Source organism: Bufo bufo, chromosome 1 (assembly GCF_905171765.1).
Source record: "Bufo bufo chromosome 1, aBufBuf1.1, whole genome shotgun sequence".
In the NCBI taxonomy this organism is placed as follows: domain Eukaryota; kingdom Metazoa; phylum Chordata; class Amphibia; order Anura; family Bufonidae; genus Bufo; species Bufo bufo.
The window spans coordinates 630,085,507-630,111,332 of record NC_053389.1 but is presented as its reverse complement, the minus strand read 5'-3'; the positions used below and the strand labels follow the sequence as shown (position 1 = coordinate 630,111,332).

Genomic DNA, 25,826 nt, shown 5'->3' with positions numbered 1-25,826 from the left:
TTCTATCACTCAGCCAGTTACTTACCCACATACAGTCATTTTCTCCCAGTCCGAGCATTCTCATTTTATATACTAACCTAGTATCTAGGACAAAATGGGTGTTTTTTAAAACCAGAATATAAGAGCAGCTTTTAACGCTTGTATTGGACCATCACAAATGCAGTAAAGGCCCCAAATGTAGTATCTTGCACAAAATGGGTGTTTTTTTAAAACCAGAATATAACAGCAGTATTTAATGCTTGTATTGGACTGTCACAAATGCCCCAAAGGCCCCAAATGTAGTGCCTTGCACAAAATGGGTGTTTTTTTTTTAAAACCAGAATATAACAGCAGTATTTAAAGCTTGTATTGGACCGTCACAAATTCAGCAAAGGCCCCAAATGTAGTGTCTTGCACAAAATAGGTGTTTTTTTAAAACCAGAATATAACAGCAGTATTTATCGCTTGTATTGGACTGTCACAAATGCAGCAAAGGCCGCAAATGTAGTATCTAGAACAAAATTGGTGTTTTTTTAATACCAGAATATAACAGCAATATTTTTAGGCTTGTAGTGGACTGTCACAAATGCAGTAAAGGCCGCAAATGTAGTATTATGCACAAAACGGGTGTTTTTTTAAAACCAGAATATAACAGCAGTATTTGAAGATTGTATTGGACTGTCACAAATGCAGCAAAGGCCCCAAATGTAGTATCTAGGACAAAATGGGTGTTTTTTAAAACCAGAATATAAGAGCAGTTTTTAACGCTTGCATTGGACCGTCACAAATGGAGTAAAGGCCCCAAATGTAGTATCTTGCACAAAATGGGTGTTTTTTTAGAACCAGAATATAACAGCAGTATTTAACGCTTGTATTGGACTGTCACAAATGGAGCAAAGGCCTTAAATGTAGTATCTAGCACAAAATGGGTGTTTTTTTAAAACCAGTATATAACAGCAGTATTTAATGCTTGTATTGGACTGTTAGAAATGCAGCAAAAGCCCCAAATGTAGTGTCTTGAACAAAATGAGTGTATATTGGGCAGACTAGATGGGCCAAATGGTTCTTTTCTGCCCACACTTTCTATGATTCTATGATTCTTTCTATGAGGTACAGTGTCAAATGCTTTGGAGAAGTCCAGATATACAACATCCATTGATTCGCCGCTGTCAAGTCTAGAACTTACCTGCTCATAGAAACTGATTAAATTAGTTTGGCATGACCGATCCCTCAAGAAGCCATGCTGATATGGCGTTATTTGCTTATTTCCATTGAGATGCTCTAAGATAGCATCTCTTAGATGTAGTAGGTAGTGCAGCATTTGTTTGCGGTTTTGCTGCGTTACCGCAGCTACACAGACTGACAAACACTATTGGAACAAATAATTTCTACTGGTGTGAAATACCAGTTGCCCCCCAAAAAAACTGATTGAAGCAGGGGTGTTATATAACAATAATATACTTTCTATATAGTGCATTTAGGTAGTGCAGCATTTGTTTGTGGTTTTTGCTGCGTTTCCGCAGCTACACAGAGTGACAAACGCTATTGGGACAAATAATTTCTACACATGTGATATACCAGATGCCCCCCCAAAAAGGGACTGAAGCAGGGATGTTAAAGAAAAATAATATACTTTCTATATAGTGCATTTGGGTGGTGCAGCATTTGTTTGCGGTTTTGCTGCGTTATAGCAGCTACACAGAGTGCCAAACGCTATTGGCAAGAATAATTTCTACTGGTGTGATATACCAGTTGCGCCCCCAAAAAAATGATTGAAGCAGGGTTGTCTATACTAATAATATACTTTCTATATAGTGCATTTGGGTCCTGCAGCATTTGTTTGCGGTTTTGGTGCGTTACAGCAGCTACATAGAGTGACATACTATTGGAACAAATAATTTCTACTGGTGTGAAATACCGGTTGCCCCCCAAAAAAACTGATTGAAGCAGGGTTGTGATATACCAATAATATTCTTTCTATATAGTGCATTTAGGTAATGGAGCATTTGTTTGCATTTTTGCTGCGTTACCTCAGCTACATAGAGTAACAGACGCTATTGGGACAAATAATTTAGACTGGTGTGATATACCAGTTGCCCCCCCAAAAAAATTATTGAAGCAGGGGTGTTATATACAAATAATATACTTTCTATATAGTGCAGCATTTGTTTGAGGTTTTTCTGCGTTACTTCAGCTACACAGAGTGACAAAAGATATTGGAACAAATAATTTCTACTGGAGTGATATACCAGTTGCCCCCCCCCCAAAAAAGAGTGATTGAAGAAGGGGTGTTATATACCAATAATATACTTACTATATAGTGCATTTAGGTAGTGCAGCATTTGTTTGCAATTTTGCTGCGTTACCTTAGCTACAGAGAGTGACAAACGCTATTGGAACAAATAATTTCTACTGGTGTGATATACCAGTTGCCCCCCCAAAAAAATGATTGAAGCAGTGGTGGTATATACAAATACTATACTTTTTATATAGTGCATTTAGGTAGTGCAGCATTTGTTTGCGCTTTTGATGCGTTACCGCAGCTACAGATAGTGACAAACGCTATTGGAACAAATAATTTCTACTGGTGTGATATACCATTTGCTCCCCCCAAAAAGTGACTGAACCAGGGGTGTGATATACCAATAATATACTTTCTAAATAGTGCATTTGGGTAGTGCAGCATTTGTTTGTGGTTTTGCTGTGTTACCTCAGCTACATAGAGTGACAAACGCTATTGGAACAAATAATTTCTACAGGTGTGATATACCAGTTGCCCCCCCAAAAGGTGATTGAAACAGGGGTGTTATGTCACCAAAAATAAACATTCTATATAGTGCATTTAGGTAGTGCAGCATTTGTTTGCGTTTTTGCTGCGTTACATCAGCTATAGAGAACGCCAAACGCTATTGGAACAAATAATTTCTACTGGTGTGATATACAAGTTGCTCCCTCCCCAAAAAAGTGAAAAAAAAAGTGGGCTACAGTCAAATTGTTATTCAATGACCACATAATGTACCTCGAGCCACATAATCACAATTTCTTTTATGTCAGGTGAATGCCTAATTTTTAAGGCGTGTACTCCCGTGGCCTAAAATGAAACTTTTCTAGGCTCTAACAGGGCACATTTCAGAGAATTTACCTCTAAAACACATAAAAATGTTAAGATACATATTTTTTATTTGAATATTTGTCATTGATCCCCCTCTAGTATGTCACTGTCCATGTTGTGGGACTATTTGTACACTTCTACTAAGTGTTTGGTGGCTGCAAATATGAGCTGAAGGTTTTTCAGGTTCGCCTGCCATTATAGTGAATAGGGCCCGCCGCGAACTCTGCGATCCCTGTGATAATAAATCATGAATCATAAATCATGAATCAGCCGCCGGAAGTAGAAGCACTGTGCGCAGTGAGCCGGCGGCTGCTTCATGAATTATTATTACAGGGATCGCAGGTCATATAAATGTAATTTTAACTCCTATGACTCCTGTGTCCAGCCTTCTGTCTCTCAGGGCAGCACGGGAGGCAGAAGCATAGCGTTTGGCTGCACAGCCCGTCTTTTTTAATCGAAGACGGATGGCCCTTAGCAACGCTCTTTTGAAGAGTGCTGCTAAGTGCCATTTCAGCTCCAGTTTTCTACCAAAAATAAACGTTTTGGCTAAATAAAGTCTATTGCAAAATTGTTACCTATCACTTGCCCTACACTTTAGAAAAAAAAAATATATATATATATATATATGACAGTTATCCTTTAATGCATTCTGAATGGATAAGGATCTGTTCAGAATGCATCAGTTTGCCTCCATTTCGCTCTGGACACCAAAATGCTGCTTGCAGAGTTTTGGTGTCTGCCTGACGATGTGGACGCAAACGGATCTGTCCTGACACACAATGTAAGTCAATGGGGATTGATTCGTTTTCACTGACACAATATGGCACAATAGAAAACGGATCCGCCCCAAAACTGACTTTCAATGGTGTTCAAGACAAATCAGTTTTGGCAATGTTAAAAATAATACAAACGGATCCGTTCTGAACGGATGCATGCGGTTGTATTATCGGTGCGGATCCGTCTGTGCAGATCCATGACCGATCCGCACCAAACCCGAGTGTAAAAGTAGCCTACATACAGACATTTTCTCCCAGTCCGAGCATTCCCTTTTTTTATACTAACCTTTTATGCGATACAGTGTCAAATGCTTTGGAGAAGTCCAGATATACGACATCCATTGATTCGCCGCTGTCAAGTCTAGAACTTACCTCCTCATAGAAAATTATTAAATTAGTTTGACATGACCGATCCTTCTTGAAGCCATGCTGATATTGTGTTATTTGCTTATTTTCATTGAGGTGCTCATAGATAGCATCTCTTAGAAAACCTTCAAACAGTTTACCCACGACAGATGTTAAACTTAACGGCCTATAGTTTCTGGGCTCTGTTTTTGGACCCATTTTGAATATTGGCACCACATTTGCTATGCGCCAACCCTGTGGAACACTCCCTGTCAGTATAGAGTCCTTAAATATCAGAAATAAGGGTCTGGCTATGACATTACTTAATTCTCTTAGGATACGGGGGTGTGTGCCATCCATCCTGGCAATTTGTCTATTTTAGTCTTTTTAAGACACCGCTGTACTTCTTCCTGGGTCAGACAGGGCACTTTCAATGGGGAATTTACTTTTACATTCTGCATTTGATCTGACAGTTTATTTTCTTTATTGAATAAAGTGGAGAAAAAATATTTCATAGCTTTATTTTCTCCTCATCGCTCTCTGCAACCCCCCCCCCTCATAACTCTGTAAAGGGCCGACACCTTCAGTTGTATACTTTTTACCATTTATATAATTGAAGAACATTTTAGGGTTAGTTTTACTCTCTTACAATTAATCTCTCGGTCTCTAGTTTGGCTGCTTTTATTAGTTTTTTACATATTCTATTTTATTCCTTCTAGTTTTTCAGTGCTTCCTCACTACCCTCCTGTTTTTGTGATTAAAATGCTTTCTTTTTATCATTTATTGCCTTCTTTACAGTTCTATTTATCCACATTGGTTTCTTCCTGTTCCTTAAAGTTTATTCCCATAAGGTATGTGTCATGGTTTGAATCTCTCTGTGAAAATGGCCATAACCATCTGCCTCCCAGCCAAGCTCTTGAACTAATCCCTGCTTACCTCCTTTGCATAGCCAATCAGAGGGGGTTTTACAATTTACCACTTGAAAGAGGTGTTCCAACTGTCAATATAAATATATGTGGGGCATTCAATAAAGAATTGTGTCAGTTTGAACTCACATACAGCCTGACTGGTGTTAGTTCTGTGAGAATTAAAACGACACGAGCGGTCGTTTGAGGCCGGATCATCAACGGTGGAACCAGCAGATATTGTGGTCACATCAGGGAGTGCCGTGAGAGCAGAATAGAGTGAGCAGGGGATCGTCACATTGGTGGCAGCAGTGAGATTGGCTCTCCAGTTACTGGGACACTCCAAATCACAACTAGGAATGACCAGCTATGCAGTCTGCAGGAGAGACACGCTGAAAGATTTACTTGAGAGCCGAGATGGATCAGAGGGATGGTGATGCTGGACCTCGGTCCGTGGAAGACTTGTTTCAGCAACGAGTTAGAGAGCGGTTGGCATTATATGGTGCCAACCCATCCGAGACCGCCATACAGAATGCCATCAGAGACATCCAGCTGCAGGATAAGCGGCAAGAGAGAGAACTAGAGTGACAAGAGAGAGAATTGGAGCGACAACATGAGTGGAGAATGCGGAAATACGGCGATCAGAGACAACACCTAGAGATACAGCACCTGTCCGTAAGTTGCCCTTTCGCGAATTCAAAATATTTAAGGAAGGAGAGGAGGAAATAAAAGAGTTCCTCCAGGACTTTGACAGACTGTGCCAGATACATAAAGTGCAGTCCCAAGATCGGGTCGCCTTACTGGCGAGTAACCTAACTGGCAAAGCTGCGGATGTGTATCGGGCCATGGAGGATGAGGACGCCATGGATTATGACTGGGTAAAAGAAGCCCTGCTAGCCCGATTTGCCATTACCCCTGAAGCCAGCCGGATTAAGTTTCGAGAATCCCGGAAACAAGGCAACCTAACCTACGTGGAGTGGGCACATCGTCTGCAGCGGAACCTCAAGGGCTGGTTCCAGGGAAGCCATGCTCATACCATAAAGGACATCACCCAGCTAGTTCTCTTAGAGCAGTTCTTTAACCACACCTCTCCGATAGTACGGGATTGGGTGCAGTAGCCGAAAGGCCTGAGGCAGTAGCCGCCATATGCGCTCTTGCCACCGGGGACTCTGAATACCTGCCGATGCTGGAGCTTCCCGCAATTAGTAACCGTTCTGGGGGGTGGAAGATGTTCAGTTAGGAGATGGGTTAGGACCCCAGGAACAAGAACAGGTCAGGGAATTACTCCAGGACCGGAAAGAGAAAGAGATGTTCTCAACACTCCCTGGATACACTCACTTGGCAGTGCACAAGGTGGAGACCCTCGGGCAGAAGCCCCTGAGACAATCAGCCTATAGGATTCCCGGAGCAGTGCAAGAAGGGATGAGAGCAGAGATTAGGGAGATGCTTGAGTTAGGGGTGATCGAACCATCAGCAAGCCCCTGGGCTTCCCCTGTAGTATTAGTCCCAAAACGAGATGGCACGACCCGATTTTGTGTGGACTATAGGCGACTGAATGACTGTACTGTGACAGATGCCTACCCCATGCCCCAAGTGGACGAATTGTTGGACAAAATAGCTCAGGGACATTATCTGACGACTATTGACCTGTGTAACGGCTACTGGCAGATTCCCCTGGAGGCGGACGCCATTCCAAAGTCGGCATTCATCACCCCGTTTGGCCTTTACCAGTTCCGGATAATGCCATTCGGGATGAAAAATGCTCCGGCTACCTTCCAACGAATGATAGATCAACTCCTCGGTGGTCTGCAGGATTTTGCATGTGCATATCTTGATGACATCACAATCTATAGCCAGACATGGGAGGAGCATCTCAGACACCTGGGCATAGTGCTAAACAGAATCAGAGTTGCAGGCCTGACCCTGAAGCCAGACAAGTGTAATATCGGGATGTCTGAGGTACAATATCTGGGACATAGAGTGGGATGTGGGAAGCAGAGGCCGGAGCCTGCAAAAATCAAGGCCATCCTAAACTGGCCCGTTCCCAGAACCAAGGCCCAGGTACTTGCATTTTTAGGGACAGCCGGGTACTACAGAAAGTTTGTACCCCACTATGGTGACATAGCCAAACCACTGACGGACCTGACCAAAAATAATCTCCCTAGACAGGTCCTGTGGTCCCCGGAGTGCGAAACAGCATTTCAACAGTTGAAAACCACCCTAACACAAGCTCCCATACTGGCGGCACCCGATCCTAACAAACGCTTTGTCGTACATACAGACGCCTCCATGTTCGGACTGGGAGCCGTACTAAGTCAAGTTGGAGACAACGGGAAGGAGCACCCGGTGGCGTATCTCAGCCGCAAGTTGTTACCCCGTGAAGTTGGATATGCTGCCGTGGAAAAAGAATGTTTGGCTTTAGTCTGGGCTTTAAAGAAATTGCAGCCCTACGTGTATGGACGCTCTTTTACTGTCATGACTGACCACAATCCCTTGATATGGCTAAACCGGGTGGCGGGAGAGAATGGCCGATTACTAAGGTGGAGCCTGGATTTGCAACCCTACAATTTAACCATGCAATATCGGCCAGGGCCTCAAAACAGGAATGCTGATGGATTATCCCGGCAGACGGACCTGGAATCTTAAGACTACTTTTACAACATCCTCGAGTTGACCTGGTGAGGGTCCCACTGTGGATGTTGGACTGTTTCCTTGGGGGAGGGGGGGAATTTCATGGTTTGAATCTCTCTGTGACAATGGCCACACCCATCTGCCTCCCAGCCAAGCTCTTGAACTAATCCCTGCTTACCTCATTTGCATAGCCAATCAGAGGGGGTTTTACAATTTACCAATTGAAAGAGGTGTTCCAACTGTCAATGTAAATATATGTGGGGCATTCAATAAAGAATTTTGTCAGTTTGAACTCACATACAGACTGGTGTTAGTTCTGTGAGAATTAAAATGACACGAGCGGTCGTTTGAGGCCGGATCATCAACGGCGGAACCAGCAGATATTGTGGTCACATCAGGGAGTGCCATGAGAGCAGAATAGAGCTGTTACAGTATGTACCTCTCACAATTAGATTTTACGATGCTTTTAAAAATATCCAATTTTGTGACTGTCTTTTTATTTTTTAGGACTTTGCCCCAGTTAGTTAGGCCTATGGCCTCTCTTAGTTGGCTAAATTTAGCTTTTTTGAAGTTTTGTATTTTTGTTCCTCCCTGAAGAAACACTCTTTTGAATGATGAACGGTTGCAAAGAAGAAAAACAGTCAGCGGAACTCACCAGTGTATTGTGTCAACTCGATGTTTTATTCCACGAAGTGAAGACATAGCATGGGGCAGACAGACCATCAAAACATGCATCAAACAGCGGCGTCCGTTTCGCGCTACATGCGCTTCATCCACTCTTCCAACCTTCTAGCCATCTTTTCCCCCAACACAGCTGCCCCTTCACCATTGCGGTGCAGCCCATCCCTACGATAGAGCCTGTAGCCGAGAGAGAAGTCGGCCCAGTTCTCCAGGAACCCAAACCACTCCTTCTTACACCAGTTCTTGAGCCACTTGTTTACCTCCCTAATCTCCCGCTGCCCTCCTTGTGCGGCTCGTGGTACAGGTAGTAGTATTTTTCAGAAAATACTACCTTTGAGGTCCTTGCCCTAAGCTTTTGACCTAAATTCCTAAAATCTGTCACCTCTCATAACACAAATTCAGATTTTAAACCAGTCATGCTCCACAGCTTACCTTGAATCGGCTGTGCTGTTCTATATTGTAATCCATCCAGTAGTTTTTCAGAAAAACTACTTTTATAATTATGCAAATTAACCCTGAAGGTGCCCAGAGGGGCGTTATGTTCCCCTTTGTGTGCCCAGTAACGCCCCTCTTACAGTGCCCAAAACGCCTTCCTTCAGAATCCCTAACCACCCACAGTGTCTCATCCCTCTCCTTCCCCTCCCTGAAGGCCGAGCGAAGTCTCGCGCAGATGCAGTACCCACTGAGGGCTGCGCCAGTGCGATTTGCTGGAGACTGAGGGAAGAGCGAGCATCGGACGTCACTGGGCTCGGCGCATGCCCAGTGACGACGATGAAGCTCCTGCCCTCAGTCTCCAGCAAATCGCACTGGCGCAGCCCTCAGTGGGTACTGCGTCTGCGAGAGACTTCGCTCGGCCGTCAGGGAGAGGGAGGAGAGGGATGAGACTCTGTGGGCGGTTAGGGATTCTGGAGGAAGGCGTTTTGGGCACTGTAAGATGGGCGTTACTGGGCACACAAAGGGGAACATAACTCCTCTCTGGGCACCTTCAGGGTTAATTTGCATAATTATAAAAGTCGTTTTTCTGCAAAACTACTGGACGGATTACAATATAGAACAGCACAGCCGATTCAAGGTAAGCTGTGGAGCATGACTGGTTTAAAATCCGAATTTGAGTTATGATAGGTGACAGAATCCCTTTAAGGACGCTCCACCCACCTCTAACTTTGTCATTGGTTCCAATATGGACCATGACCACTGGATCTTCTCCAACCCCTGCCAGTAATCTGTCAATCCGATCCACCATGTGTTGAACTCGAGCGCCAGGAAGACAACACACCGTTCAACGATTACTGGCAGAGGAAGTGTCCGGCTGCAGCAGTGCTCTCTCTGAACTGACATCCCCCTCATCTGCCAACCTTGCAAACTTGTTGGGGTGTGTCAGATCAGGGCTAGCCTCCCTGGCACTCTTCCCCCTCTACCGCGCTTTCTAGCTGTTACCCAGATAGCTACCTAACTTTCCTCAGCCTCCTCGCTACCACTCTCCCCCCCATCTACCCCAAAGAGTGCTTGCTTAGTGAGCAGAAAACTCTTTTCCAAATTGTCAACGCCTCTCAGTGTTAAAACTCCCTCGTTTAGATACTCAATATTCGATTCCAAACGGGCAACTTGCTCACATTTTGAACAAATATATGCACACTCAAATGGCTGTTCCAGGACTGCATACATGAGACACGATGTGCACTGGACTGCGCTGTCAATAATGGAACACATACTTAATGGGGATTACGCAAGAAAGAGAAAAATACAATATAGTGCAGTGATAAGTATATAACTTACTGTAGTCCCCTCCTAAAATCCCTGAATCTCAAGTCACGTAATCTAAAGTCACACACTTAATACAAACACACTTGATGTCAACAACGTGAACGCTCACAAACTTGCGTTATTTGCCTGCTTGTATAAATGGAGCTCTTAAACCAGTCTGCTTTTTTTTCTCTGAATTCAAAGAATTATAGAATAAATCGTTACAAGAATAGGTGCACTACTGTGGTGGATGCAAAAAGTAACATCTGACTAAACCCTCACACTGATGTTAAAAATTTGACTTAAGCCAGTATATCCTTATATTAAATCAAATGTTCGCGAACCGCGCGTTCGCAGCGGGCCCCATTCACTTTACTGGCAGGCAAATCTAAAAAACCTTCAGGTCATATTTGCATCCACCAATATTTACTATGATAGAAATGGCTGCATTTCTCACCTCTGACTTTAATCCATGAAGCATGGAAAAAAGGCCACAACTGGGCCTAATAGAATATCCAATAGAAAGAGAGAATCCAGCTTCTTGTGGAGTAAAAAATAGTTCTTTATTGGCTCATCGTATAAAAATCCACAAAAAGGTGTACAGTAACATGTTTCAGGCTACAAAATCCAGCCCTTCATCAAGACATAACACATATTAAAACCATTCCTTTTTATGTAGCACAAGATCCAACCCCCTCTAATCAGCAAAGTGTCCGCACCTGGAGCCTGGAATGGGAACCATTCAGTGGTCCAGGGGAGGAGATCCAGCATCACAGGTGATGCATGCATACACATAATGAACATATCTTAGTTGTATTGCAGAGTGAGGTCATGTTTTCTATTTAACCCCTTTGGCATGCAGGTATCAAGTGAAAACATCCAAAAGGTCTCCCTGCTAAGGAGTTTTTGTCTGCGGTCCCCTCCTCTTATGGGCAATGAAACCACTTCAATCCCCTGTGCACAAAACGCAGATGCGTCACCCCTGTGAAAAGTGGCAAAGTGGAAAAAAGAACAAGTGATTATATGTGTATATTAGGCGGTCAGTGGATAGAAATTTTACTGTAGGCCAGTGGAGTACAGGCCCCCAAAATTATGCATTCACCTGACAGAAAAGAACAAGTAATTATGTGGCTGGAGGTATATTAGACAGTCAGTGGATAACAATTTTACTGTAGGCCAGTGGAGTATAGGCCCCAAAAATGAGGCGTTCACCTGACAGAAAAGAACAAGTGATTATGTGGCTGGAGGTATATTAGATGGTCAGTGGATAACAATTTTATTGCAGGCCAGTGGAGTACAGGCCCCAAAAAGTATGCATTCACCTGACAGAAAAGACCAAGTGATCATGTGGCTGGAAGCATATTAGACAGTCAGTGGATAAAATTTTTACTGTAGGCGAGTAGAGTACAGGCCCCAAAAATTATGTATTCACTGGACAGAAAAGAACAAGTGATTATGTGGCTGGAGGTATATTAGATGGTCAATGGATAACAATTTTACTGCAGGCCAGTGGGGTACAGGCTCCAAAAATGATGCATTCACCTGACAGAAAAAAAACAAGTGATTATGTGGCTGGAGGTACAGTGCCTTGCAAAAGTATTTACCCCCCTTTAATTTTTTCGTATTTTGGTACATTACAGCCTTAAGTTCAATGTTTTGTTAATCTGAATTTTATGTGATGGATCAGAACACAATAGTCTAAGTTCGTGAACTGAAATGAGAAAAATATATAAATAAAACTATTGTTTAGAAATAAAAAAAGAGAAAATTGGCATGTGCTTATGTATTAACCTCATTTGTTAGAAAGCCCATAAAAAGCTCTGGTGCAACAAATTACCTTCAGAAGTCACATAATTAGTGAAATAATGCCAACCTGTGTGCAATCTAAGTATCACATGATCTTTCATTACATATACATAACTTTTTTGAAAGGCACCAGAGGCTGCAACACCTAAGCAAGAGGCATCACTAACCAAACACTGCTATGAAGACCAAGGAACTCTCCAAACAAGTAATGGACAATGTTTTTGAGAAGTATAAGTCAGGGTTAGGTTATTAAAAAATATCCAAATCTTTGATGATCCCCAGGGGAACCATCAAATCTATCATAACCAAATGGAAAAAATATGGCATAACAGCAAACCTGCCAAGAGACAGTCGCTCAGCAAAACTCACGGACCAGGCAAGGAGGACATTAATCAGAGAGGCAGCACAGAGACCTAAGGTAACACTGGAGGAGCTGCAGAGTTACACAGCAGAGACTGGAGAATCTGTACATACGGTAGGACGACAATAAGCCGTACGCTCCATAGAGTTGGGCTTTATGGCAGAGTGGCCAGAAGAAAGCCATTACTTTCAGATAAAAACAAAAAGGGACTACCTCTTGAAGCTCATCAAGAGAATGCCAAGAGTGTGCAAAGCAGTAATCAAAGCAAAAGGTGGCTACTTTGAAGAACCCAGAATATGACATATTTTCAGTTGTTTCACACTTGTTTGTTATGTATATAATTCCACATGTGTTAATTCATAGTTTTGATGCCTTCATAGTCATGAAAATAAAGAAAACTCTTTGAATGAGAAGGTGTGTCCAAACTTTTGGTCTGTACTGTACATTGACTTTTTCTGTTATTTTGTCCTATTTGTTGTTTGCTTCACAATAAAATTAATAACTAACATCTTCAAAGTTGTGGGTATGTTCTGTAAATTAAATTATGCAAATCCTCAAACAATCCATGTTAATTCCAGGTTGTGAGGCACCAAAATAAGAAAAAAATCAAGGGGGTGAATACTTTTGCAAGGCACTGTATGTATGTATTCATAGTGAGACAAACCAGTTTCCAACCAGAGAGGGGACACACCAGCTTGGATCATTTATAAGAAATTACTGTTGCATGCAATAATGTAATTATTATTTAGATTCCACAATAATATATGGTGTATATTTAATATTGTATTTATTTTATTTGGTTATAGAAGTAAAAATAATACTATTTTTCTGCCTCTACATCTTATTACATAAGAGGAGACCTGGAGTAGGATGCCACATGGCTACTGGCAGTGGCCACCAAGTTGTACAGAGAAGAACTGGGAATCTGGCAGTTGTCTGAGGAAGGCATCAGCAGCAGACAACTCAGGGATCCCACAAGGTTAGTTTTTGCAGTTTGCATTTCTGGTCTATTAAATATTTTACTGAACAGACAGTAAATTGCTTCATGCACATATTTTACTGCCCTTGGTGCACTGTTCAATACAACACAAAGAGCTGCAATTATTCTCTACAAGACACAGAATCGGAAGGGGAGAATTCAGGTGCTGCAGGGTGAACCCTAGAATGTCAACAGTCCACCACTTTTCTACGTTCCTGCCTGCTATACTGATATTTATTGTCAGATATTGCCTGTACAATCATTGTGGATTTAGACCTAAAGCTCATTATTGACGCTATGGTGATTTGAAAACAAGTATATCTTCATCATTCACAGGCGAGATGACGTCACGAGTACTTATTTTTAATTAAATGTGATTGCTGATCGTCATCAGCAAAAGCATTGAGTCAGTCTAAATAGAGAAAGAAAAACACGAAGCAGTTTATATACTGCTGTGTACCAACAGCAAGAAAACAGAGATGCACTCACATCCTCAGTGACAGAACTGTAGCGTTCCGTGCATTACGATAATTCCAGCATATTGCAATTATGTGCCTAATTAAAATTAAGAAATTAGAGCATAGTTAAAAGGAATAATATTTTGCTCATAGCTAATTTCATTAAAGTATTAATGAGCAGGACTCATTTTATGGCTAGAGGGCAACTACTTTCTGCAGAACACCTCCGTGATAGCTAATTTATTCATGCATGAAAAACAATCCAATGAAAAATGACTGAGCCGGGAACTGCTGGTCCTAATTAAAATATTTAAAACACCATGTCTATTCTGCTCAATCTAGCCAAATACCTAGGCTAGAAGCCAGCATGGTGCCAATTAACATGGAAGAAGCAAACACACAACACCTACAGTTTCTGATTAAAGTGCATATTATTGTACCATACAATATATTGTTGCACACATATATGTAAATGTTTAATTAACCCATGTCTAAATCTCTACCATATCTAGCAACTGAGGCATTAATCTCTAAGCAACCGAGATGAAAGCTGAATATACTTTTATTTATGGCAGTGCAATGCAGTCAAATATAATTTGGGATAATCTTGCGGGCTGTACATCCAAGTATGTTTCTTCAGGGAAAAAGTAGGAGAAGTGTTTTTTTTCCCTCAAATGCTGTATAAGCAGCATAGACAAAGTTAGATGCCAAAGGCTTGTAAATACAAGGCAACAGTGGCTTAGCCTTAGGTGATACAATGCTAATCATTAATAATGGAAGCAGAGTCTGGGACCAAAATCTTTCATTAGTCTTGGATGACAACTGACATCTTTGGCGTCTAGAGCCAAAGACCTGATTGTAAGCAGGAAGTTCACTGTAAGCCCTGGAGAAGACATTGAACGCAGTTGTCGTATTGGAAGCAATTTTGAAACTGATAAAACTTGTAGGCAGACTGCTGGAGATGAGAACTTTCATGTGTTGTTGATACATCATGAGATCACACTAAACAGATCTAAAGAAGGCACATAACTGGATACAGTAGTCTCCAAGGCATTTTCAAAGATGCCTCATGGTGTATTTAAAGTACAAAGTTAAATACATTTACACAAAAACAATCATGGAAGCTTAGAATTGTACTGATTCAGATTTGCTTGTGGATACTATGTAGGATTACTAAACTTAAATCTGCAGTCTTTGCCTTTAAATACGTAGTTTACAACCAACATTGTTGTCCTTCCCTGTTTCTAAAATTTTTTGACACGTATAAGAAATTTGTTTCCCACCTATGAAAAAAAAAAAAACATTCTTAAAATGGATCAGATCAGAATCATGTAGATATAAATGATGGAGAATAAAAATCTATGGTTAAGTAAATTTCAGGCTCATTCATGAAAGTAATAGAAATAGATATAATAACAGTGGCTCACCAGCGTAGATCAGCACAGAACAGGTGCACTCTCCAAGGGCAACACCCTCTGCCCAAATAGAATGATATATCAAAAAGGAAAAAACAGTGGGTTGTAGGGCACTGAAATATCTGGTAGTCCCCAGAAAAACGTAACTCATTCAGTTGAACATGTTTAAATTCATTTGATAAAATATCACAAATCAGAAACTATGTTAAAAAATTGAAAACACAATAAAAAAATAAGAAATAAAAATAAGAATCCCCTATGGAGTTAAGTGTAATACAAAAGGACACAAATATAATATTATAGTGTTAGTAGGGTTTTAAACATATTAAATCCACAGGTCATGTGTAGTTCTGACAAAGGAACCTAACAAGACGATAGTCTTAATAGGGGCATGTCATCCTGTTCACACATATATGTGACCTTCCTCAAAGCATAGAAACAGCAATCCATTTATAAAAATATAAATTGTAGTAGCAGCAATCTATATATTTGAATATTAGTGGCACATTAAAATGAATGAAGGCTGCATATGTGAAAATCACCAATTCTGAAGGGATATCTGCCGATGAATGTATCAGATGGGTGTGTGACACCTTGTTCATACATGTAGCATATATTGTAGCACTATACCGTCTTGTATTTGTATACTGTATGTCACGGCGGACGTGCACAGTTAACAGATAACACACCAACCAGGCTCTGGACGAGAGACAGGGAAAGGGTCACCTCCTAATTTATCCCTGACCTCTTACCCTACAATGCTCAGCCCACAGACAAATCTTGATGGTAGATTTGCTGTGTCCACCAGCCTATACTAACAGAACCCTGAACTCCCTGAGATGGTGAAGTGGGGAGAAAGGAGCTGCCAGCTCGCACAGAACCTGGACGGGTAAGATGACATAAACAACCAAACAAGAAAAGACACTTATCTGCTGAGAGCAGGAACAAACAGCCAACCTTCCTTCCTAGCTTCCAAGACCACAATGATGAGTATAATCCGCTCAGAGCACTTTAGCTGGAGACTATTTAAACTAATGACTCCACCCAGTGCACCTGATGCGAGGCGGATCCAGCACAGCATCAAAACAAATACTAGACTCGTGCTGCAATCCTGGCTGACCTCCGCACATCGTCAGAGTGGGGCATGACAGTACCCCCCCTTCTACGGGTGACCTCCGGACACCCTGGACCAACCTTATCCAGATGGGACCTATGAAAGGCCCTCACCAGACGGCTGGCGTTGACATCTGACGCCGGAACCCACATCCTCTCCTCAGGACCGTACCCCCTCCAGTGAACCAGGTACTGGAGGGAACCCCGCAGAACTCTTGAGTCGAGAATCCTGGAGATCCTGAACTCCAAGTTTCCCTCGACCAGAACAGGAGGAGGAGGCAATGGTGATGGTACCACCGGTTTAACATATTTTTTTAGTAAAGACTTGTGGAAGACATCGTGGATCCTCCAAGTCTGCGGCAGATCAAGTCAAAATGCCACAGGATTGATCACAGCAGAAATCTTATATGGACCAACAAATCTTGGACCCAGTTTCCAAGATGGCATTCTCAACTTGATATTCCTAGTGGACAACCACACCAAATCACCCACACACAGGTCCGGACCAGTCACACGTCTCCTGTCAGCCATTCGTTTATACCTCTCACCCATCCTCTCCAAATTCCCTTGAATCCCCCGCCAGATAGAGGATAAGGCAGAAGAGAATCTCTCCTCCTCTGGCATCCCGGAGGAACCAGACCCAGAAAAGGTACCAAACTGAGGATGGAAACCGTATGCGCCAAAAAATGGCGACTTACCCGTGGACTCCTGCCTACGGTTATTCAATGCAAATTCTGCTAAGGGCAAGAATGAGGACCAGTCCTCCTGATTCTCAGCCACAAAGCACCTCAAGTAGGTCTCCAGGTTTTGATTGGTATGCTCCGTCTGACCATTCGACTCTGGATGAAAAGCCGACGAGAAAGAAAGTTGAATGCCAAGTCGAGAGCAGAACGCCCTCCAAAACCTGGAGACAAACTGCGTTCCCCTATCAGAGACAATATCCAAAGGAATACTGTGCAATTTAACAATATTATCCACAAAAATCTGCGCAAGAGTCTTAGCGTTAGGCAGACTTGTTAGTGGTATAAAGTGAGCCATTTTACTGAAACGATCGACTACCACCAAAATCACTGTTCTCCCGGAGGAACTCGGTAGGTCCGTAATAAAGTCCATGGACAAATGTGTCCAAGGACGAGATGGAATAGACAATGGAAGAAGTGAACCAGGCGGTCGAGTATGAGCAACCTTAGACCGAGCGCAGGTTTCACAAGCTGCCACGTAATTCTCAATACACTTACGCAAACCTGGCCACCAGAACCTCCGGGACACCAGATCACAGGTGGACTTACCACCAGGATGTCCAGCGAGAACAGTATCGTGATGTTCCTTGAACACCTTGTATCGTAGGCCCTCAGGAACAAACAACCTCCCTGGGGGACACGAACCAGGAGCCCCCTCCTAAGCTCCCAACACCTCCATCTCCAATTCAGGGTACAGAGCGGAGACCACCACTCCATCCGCCAAAATCGGCGCTGGATCTTCTTAATTACCTCCCCCAGGGAATCTGCGAGACAAGGCATCTGCCTTGACGTTCTTGACCCCTGGGAGAAAGGTAACCACGAAATTGAACCTGGTAAAAAACAATGACCATCTGGCCTGTCTAGGGTTCAGACGCTTGGCAGATTGCAGGTAAGCCGAATTCTTATGGTCTGTATACACAGTAACGGGGTGAGAAGCCCCCTCTAACCAGTGACGCCATTCTTCAAAGCCCAACTTGATCGCCAACAACTCCCTATCTCCAACATCATAATTCCTCTCAGCGACCGAGAGCTTCCTGGAGAAGAAGGCACACGGGACCCACTTGCCAGGAGAAGGACCCTGCGAAAGCACCGCCCCAACCCCCACCTCTGATGCATAGACCTCGACCACGAATGGCTGAGATACATCCGGCTGCACCAGAATGGGAGCAGACGCAAAATGCTCATTAATAGCCGAAAAGGCCTGCAATGCCTCATCCGACCAATTGACGCCATCACATAAACGCTGAGCAATGGCAGTCACAGTATGGCGGATTATAATGTCACGGCGGACGTGCACAGTTAACAGATAACACACCAACCAGGCTCTGGACGAGAGACAGGGAAAGGGTCACCTCCTAATTTATCCCTGACCTCTTTCCCTACAATGCTCAGCCCACAGACAAATCTTGATGGTAGATTTGCTGTGTCCACCAGCCTATACTAACAGAACCCTGAACTCCCTGAGATGGTGAAGTGGGGAGAAAGGAGCTGCCAGCTCGCACAGAACCTGGACGGGTAAGATGACGTAAACAACCAAACAAGAAAAGACACTTATCTGCTGAGAGCAGGAACAAACAGCCAACCTTCCTTCCTAGCTTCCAAGACCACAATGATGAGTATAATCCGCTCAGAGCACTTTAGCTGGAGACTATTTAAACTAATGACTCCACCCAGTGCACCTGATGCGAGGCGGATCCAGCACAGCATCAAAACAAATACTAGACTCGTGCTGCAATCCTGGCTGACCTCTGCACATCATCAGAGTGGGGCATGACACTGTATTACTGTCAGATTAGTGCAAGACAAGCTAGTTTGGTGTTCCTATACTTTGGTAAAAGAGTATATGGCACCAATAAGTCCAAAGTCTTGTATATTCCCTTTGCCAAGTATCATGGATTAGTAGTTATCATATTAGTAATTGCATATATGTATATACAATATTGCTTCTTAGTTGGTACCAACGATAGTGTATGTTTGTGGTTACTTTACCCGTCTGCTGTCCAGGGATCTGTTTTGGAGGAGCTGAGATGTATCACAACCGTCCTTGCTAGTCTTTGTTAGTCCCGCTGTGCCGACGTCCCACGTGGCATCCCACGTGTTGCGGGGACTGATGGTTTTCTATGCTCTTGTGTAGTCGGCCGAGATGATAGAGCACTCCCAGCTCCAACTTAGGTAAATTTTCAATCCAGTATCGTGATAATAGTGATCCCTATATTACTGGCTATACTGTCTCCTTGCTCATAACCATACGCGTTTCGGAGCTAGCTGTTCATTCATCAGTGGTAAACAGTATGCCATTATGTATCTCCTTTTAAAGGGAAGCATTGAAAGAAGGTGTGTAAATTACACCAGCAAAAAGGAATAGATGGAATGGAATTTGATGTCTCTTATCAATATAGAAGTGACAACTTCATAGCTATCAACTACGGCTGCCTCATAATTCGTTCATAATATTGTCTTATATAGTAGCTGCTGGTAACAAATTTATGTTACATTTTGCATCATTTGTAGATACATACAGATGAAACATAAATGTATGTCTAACACAGAAGAGCAATATTTGCGGTAGATTCATATACTTTTTGACGATAAGACCCTAGACAATGACATTACTTAAATATAAAAGTGAAAGTGAATGCAAAAAAAAACAAAAAAACAAGACAATATCGGTCCCATGTGAAAAAAAACGCACCTGCATTTTATATGTGTTTTTAGTGTGTTTATATATATATACATAAATTATATGAATTATAATTTTTGGTTTCATCAATAGTTTGTCTCTTTGTGTTTAAATCTCTTCAGTTAATTCTAGGGTGAACGAAAAAAGGGGGGTGAAGTGATATTTGAATGCCCTCCAACCCACTTTTTCTCCTTTTTGATATATCATTCTATTTGGGCAGAGAGTGCTGCCCTTGGAGAGTGCACCTGTTCTGTGCTGATCTATGCTGGTGAGCCACTGTTATTATATCTATTTCTATTACTATTATTACACACATTCAGTTATGCTCCCAACTCGACCAGCCTGGATATCTGGAGTCCCATCGGGGAGGGAGATCAAGGTGCTGGTAAAACAGCCGGATCTCAATGTCCCATCCCCGACCGGCACCCACCCCTGATCTACAGGAAACCAAACAATTCCATTTCTGCATTTAAACCAGTACGAATCAATGTGTCAAACTCAAAGATTTCCCTAGATTCCGCTCTAGACATATTGGAAATATGATGACCTCCTCTTCATAGTCTCCTTATTAGGGTTTAGCGAACCCGAACTGTAAATTTCGGGTTCGTAACGAACTTTAGGGTTTTTTGTACCCAGACCCGAAACCAAACATTTTCGTAGTTCGGGTTCGAGTTCAGGTTTCTGCGATTTAATGGTGCTTTTTGAAAGGCTGCAGGGCAAGCGTTTAACTAGCGTGCCCTTAGAAGCCATGCCTACAAATGGCATGGCTGTGATTGGCCAGTGCAGCATGTAACCCAGCCTCTATATAAGCTGCAGTCACGTAGCGCCGCACGTCACATCAGCTCTTACTAGTGTAGGGAGAGGATGTTGCAGCTGTGAGGGAGAGATTAGGAAACAATTCTGGTGTTCTTGGTGTTAAATCTGCAAACTACAGCGATTATGTTTGTGGGTGCTATGCTACATTTTTGTACCACTGAGCCCAGTGCCACAGAGAAAAAAATCTTTAATCAGCCTGTTTGTTAGGTGGGTATCGGCGACCATTTTTGCAACTACATGTGTGCCAGGGACATTACTGTTCTGGTAGCTCAGTGGGCGACATCTAGGCATTTAAGGACACCTGCACTGCATATGTGCCAGGGGAAGGGGAAATAATATAGGTAATCCGTCTGTGAATTCAGGGCCCCGGGGGGGGGGGGGGGACATATTAAATTTTTTTTCTGTGAAGTACCCCTGTGCTGAATATCTGACAGGGAAAATCTATTCATTAAATCCATCTATTAGATTCCAGGGGGACAACTTCCCTTTTTTCGGCAGTCAAGTACCCCTGCGGCCTGCAGTGCATACCTGCCAGTTAAAATAATTAAATTACATTAGTAACATAGTAACATAGTAACATAGTACATAAGGCCGAAAAAAGACATTTGTCCATCCAGTTCGGCCTGTTATCCTGCAAGTTGATCCAGAGGAAGGCAAAAAACCCTGTGAGGTAGAAGCCAATTTTCTCCACTTTAGGGGAATAAAAAATTCCTTCCCGACTCCAATCATGCAATCAGAATAACTCCCTGGATCAATGACCCCTCTCTAGTAGCTATAGCCTGTAATATTATTAAGCTCCAGAAATACGTCCAGGCCCCTCTTGAATTCCTTTATTGTACTCACCATCACCACTTCCTCAGGCAGAGAGTTCCATAGTCTCACTGCTCTTACCGTAAAGAATCCTCTTCTATGTTTGTGTACAAACCTTCTTTTCTCCAGACGCAGAGGATGTCCCCTCGTCACAGTCACAGTCCTGGGGATAAATAGATGATGGGATAGATCTCTGTACTGACCCCTGATATATTTATACATATTAATTAGATCTCCCCTCAGTCGTCTTTTTTCTAAAGTGAATAACACTAATTTTGATAATCTTTCAGGGTACTGTAGTTGCCCCATTCCAGTTATTACTTTAGTTGCCCTCCTCTGAACCCTCTCCAGCTCTGCTATGTCTGCCTTGTTTACAGGAGCCCAGAACTGTACACAGTACTCCATGTGTGGTCTGACTAGCGATTTGTAAAGTGGCAGGACTATGTTCATATCACGGGAATCTATGCCCCTTCTGATGCAACCCATTATCTTGTTGGCCTTGGCAGCAGCTGCCTGACACTGGTTTTTGCTGCTTAGTTTGCTGTTTATTAAAATTCCTAGATCCTTTTCCATGTCAGTGTTACCGAGTGTTTTACCATTTAGTATGTACGGGTGACTTGCATTTTTCCTTCCCATGTGCATAACTTTACATTTATCAGTGTTAAACCTCATCTGCCACTTATCTGCCCAAGCCTCCAATCTATCCAGATCCCTCTGTAGTAGTATACTGTCCTCATCAGTGTAAATTACTTTACACAGTTTAGTGTCATCTGCGAAAATTGACACTTTACTATGCAAGCCTTCTACAAGATCATTAATAAATATATTGAAGAGAATAGGGCCCAATACTGACCCCTGAGGTACTCCACTAGTGACAGTGACCCAATCTGAGTGTGTACCGTTAATAACCACCCTCTGTTTTCTATCACTCAGCCAGTTACTTACCCACATACAGATGTTTTCTCCCAGTCCGAGCATTCTCATTTTATATACTAACCTTTTATGTGGTACAGTGTCAAATGCTTTGGAGAAGTCCAGATATACGACATCCATTGATTCGCCGCTGTCAAGTCTAGAACTTACCTCCTCATAGAAACTGATTAAATTAGTCTGACATGACCGATCCCTAACGAAGCCATGCTGATATGGCGTTATTTGCTTATTTTCATTGAGGTGCTCCAAGAAAGCATCTCTTAGAAAACCTTCAAACAGTTTACCCACAACAGATGTTAAACCGGCCTATAGTTTCCAGGCTCTGTTTTTGGCCCCTTTTTGAATATTGGCACCACATATGCCACGCGCCAATCCTGTGGGACATTCCCTGTCAGTATAGAGTCTGCAAATATCAGAAATAAGGGTCTGGCTATGACATTACTTAATTCTGTCACATATTTGTGTGACCTAAAGCGATTTTTTCTCTTTCTAACACCGGCACTGCCTGACAGTCAAATAAAACCGTTAAATACTGCTGTTACATTGTCGGTTGAAAAAAACTCACTTTTTGTGCTAGATAGTAAATTTGCGGCCTGCGCTGCATTTCTGACAGTCCACTAAAACCGTTAAATACTGCTGTTATATTGTTGTCTGAAAAAAAAAAATAATGTTGTGCTAGATAGTACATTTGCGGCCTGCGCTGCATTTCTGACAGTCCTATAAAACCGTTAAATACTGCTGTTGCATGGTCGGTTGAAAAAAACTCACTTTTTGTGTTAGATAGTACATTTGCGGGCTGCGCTGCATTTCTGACAGTCCAATAAAACCGTTAAATACTGCTGTTACATTGTTGGTTGAAAAAAAGCACACGTTTTGTGCTAGATTGTACATTTGCAGAGTCACAGAGGCCAACTACCTAAAACTTAGCTTTTATTCTTATACCATAAGATAGACAATATCCCTCTCTGGGGAAAAAAAAAATATATATACAACACAGACAAACAACAAAACAGCTGTAAGCGGCCGACAAGAGACAGATGGAGATGCTCAATTACTGACAACGGGTGCTGGGCAACCATATGGGGTCCCTGGTATAACCCTAGGGTGTCCCTGGTCTATTCCCTGCCCAGAGATGCCCCCAGATGGTAGAGGCACTCTGTCCCCGTGCCTAAAACTGTCTGTCCTTGAAAAGGCCCTTACCACAAAGATTGGCCCAAATAGATGCCCGGGTCATTCAATGCGTCAATAATTATCCAATAGATAGTATTGGTCTCCCTTCCAGTCTCGACGCGTTTCCCCTATAACATATAGGCTCATCAGGAGACAGTGAAGGTAATGAGGTGGCCAACCCTCAATGCTAGGTGGCCACACACCAATGGTTCAAAACACATAAACCAAAATCAAGAGAGAAAACAATAGAAAATAATAGCTGGAGCAACCCCAAGGTCACATATGACCGCCAAGGATCTCACAACGATGATGCGTTATAACCGCCAAGGGTCTCACAACGATGATGTGTTATAACAAATGCCAGCAAAATCCAATAAGAACAATGATACAGATTGATACTTATCTTGTGCTGTATGAGTCCCAAGCGGTGACCTGCAGGTTGGGGTGCTCCAGGGGGCACTGAAAATGAGGCTCCAATTTGTGTGCTAGTCCCTAGCTGATTTAAACCCCCAGGTGGGGCGGTACTTAGAAGTGACTCACCAATCACCGGGGTGGTGGGGCAACATGTGGTCCAGTCTCCACACCGCCCCTTATGTTGACAGGTGTCATAATAAAAGATATATATGGATGTAATCCTATGCATCCGTGCCTACGCCTTCCCCCTAACCTGTTCCAACTACTATAAGTGAAGATCGCCATAATGTACTCATGTTAAATACATTTTCATATATTAAATCATGCTAGGTGGAACGCACGCCGAGGCTCCAAGATGGCCGTGCATTCCACCATGAACCGGCCAATCCAGGCCTGCGACGTCATCAGAAGAACGCGATGCCTGGAGCGCAGTCATGCTTGCGTTCCAGCACCGCGCACTATGGGCGTGGCTATGCGTTCCACTGCGTGCCACCTGCTGTACAAGGCCGGCTAAGGGGAGGTGCTGGTTGTTACTGACGTGAGGTCATTAGAGATCTATTCTTGCTACAGACACTCAATAGGTAGGGTGATCCAGCAACAGGATTATGGGGGTCTGCTGTTAATAGTCAATTCAAGGAGGTGACCCCACTCAGAAAAATGTGGGTCACTCCTCCATGCATATATATATATATATATATATATATATATAAATATATCAGGAAGACCACAGCCACAAACAGCCTACTGCACTGGGATGACGTCGCAGGCCTGGATTGGCCGGTTCATGGTGGAACGCATTATGGCGATCTTCACTTATAGTAGTTGGAACAGGTTAGGGGGAAGGCGTAGGCACGGATGCATAGGATTACATCCATATATATCTTTTATTATGGCACCTGTCAACATAAGGGGCGGTGTGGAGACTGGACCACATGTTGCCCTACCACCCTGGTGATTGGTGAGTCACTTCTAAGTACCGCCCCACCTGGGGGTTTAAATCAGCTAGGGACTAGCACACAAATTTGAGCCTCATTTTCAGTGCCCCCTGGAGCACCCCAACCTGCAGGTCACCGCTTGGGACTCATACAGCACAAGATAAGTATCAATCTGTATCATTGTTCTTATTGGATTTTGCTGGCATTTGTTATAACACATCATCGTTTTGAGACCCTTGGCGGTTATAACACATCATCGTTGTGCGATCCTTGGCGGTCATATGTGACCTTGGGGTTGCTCCAGCTATTATTTTCTATTGTTTTCTCTCTTGATTTTGGTTTATGTGTTTTGAACCATTGGTGTGTGGCCACCTAGCATTGAGGGTTGGCCACCTCATTACCTTCACTGTCTCCTGATGAGCCTATATGTTATAGGGGAAACGCGTCGAGACTGGAAGGGAGACCAATACTATCTATTGGATAATTATTGACGCATTAAATGACCCGGGCATCTATTTGGGCCAATCTTTGTGGTAAGGGCCTTTTCAAGGACAGACAGTTTTAGGCACGGGGACAGAGTGCCTCTACCATCTGGGGGCATCTCTGGGCAGAGAATAGACCAGGGACACCCTAGGGTTATACCAGGGACCCCATATGGTTGCCCAGCACCCGTTGTCAGTAATTGAGCATCTCCATCTGTCTCTTGTCGGCCGCTTACAGCTGTTTTGTTGTTTGTCTGTGTTGTATATATATTTATTTTTTTTCCCCAGAGAGGGATATTGTCTATCTTATGGTATAAGAATAAAAGGTAAGTTTTAGGTAGTTGGCCTCTGTGACTCAGTTTCTTTGCACAACTACCCAATCAGTATTTTTTCGGTCAATTAAGTTGCTTCCATGGCCAGTTTCTTGTCAGGTACCTTGTTTACTGAGGAATTGATGAATGAAGCTAGGGATATTTTTTCTGACAAGGATTTACCAGGTCTGTCAAACTCACTCACCTGCAAGCTTACCTTTACTGACGTAT

General features: G+C 42.9%; 1 long non-coding RNA gene across 1 annotated transcript; it reads right to left on the bottom strand.

Annotated features, from left to right (window-relative positions):
- Positions 1-417: 417 nt before the first annotated feature.
- Positions 418-25,475, bottom strand: LOC120987149. Its single transcript, XR_005775934.1, has 3 exons — positions 25,295-25,475; positions 24,606-24,608; positions 418-443 (listed from the first exon to the last, which is right to left on the bottom strand). It is a non-coding gene; the product is annotated as an uncharacterized LOC120987149 (long non-coding RNA).
- Positions 25,476-25,826: the final 351 nt, after the last annotated feature.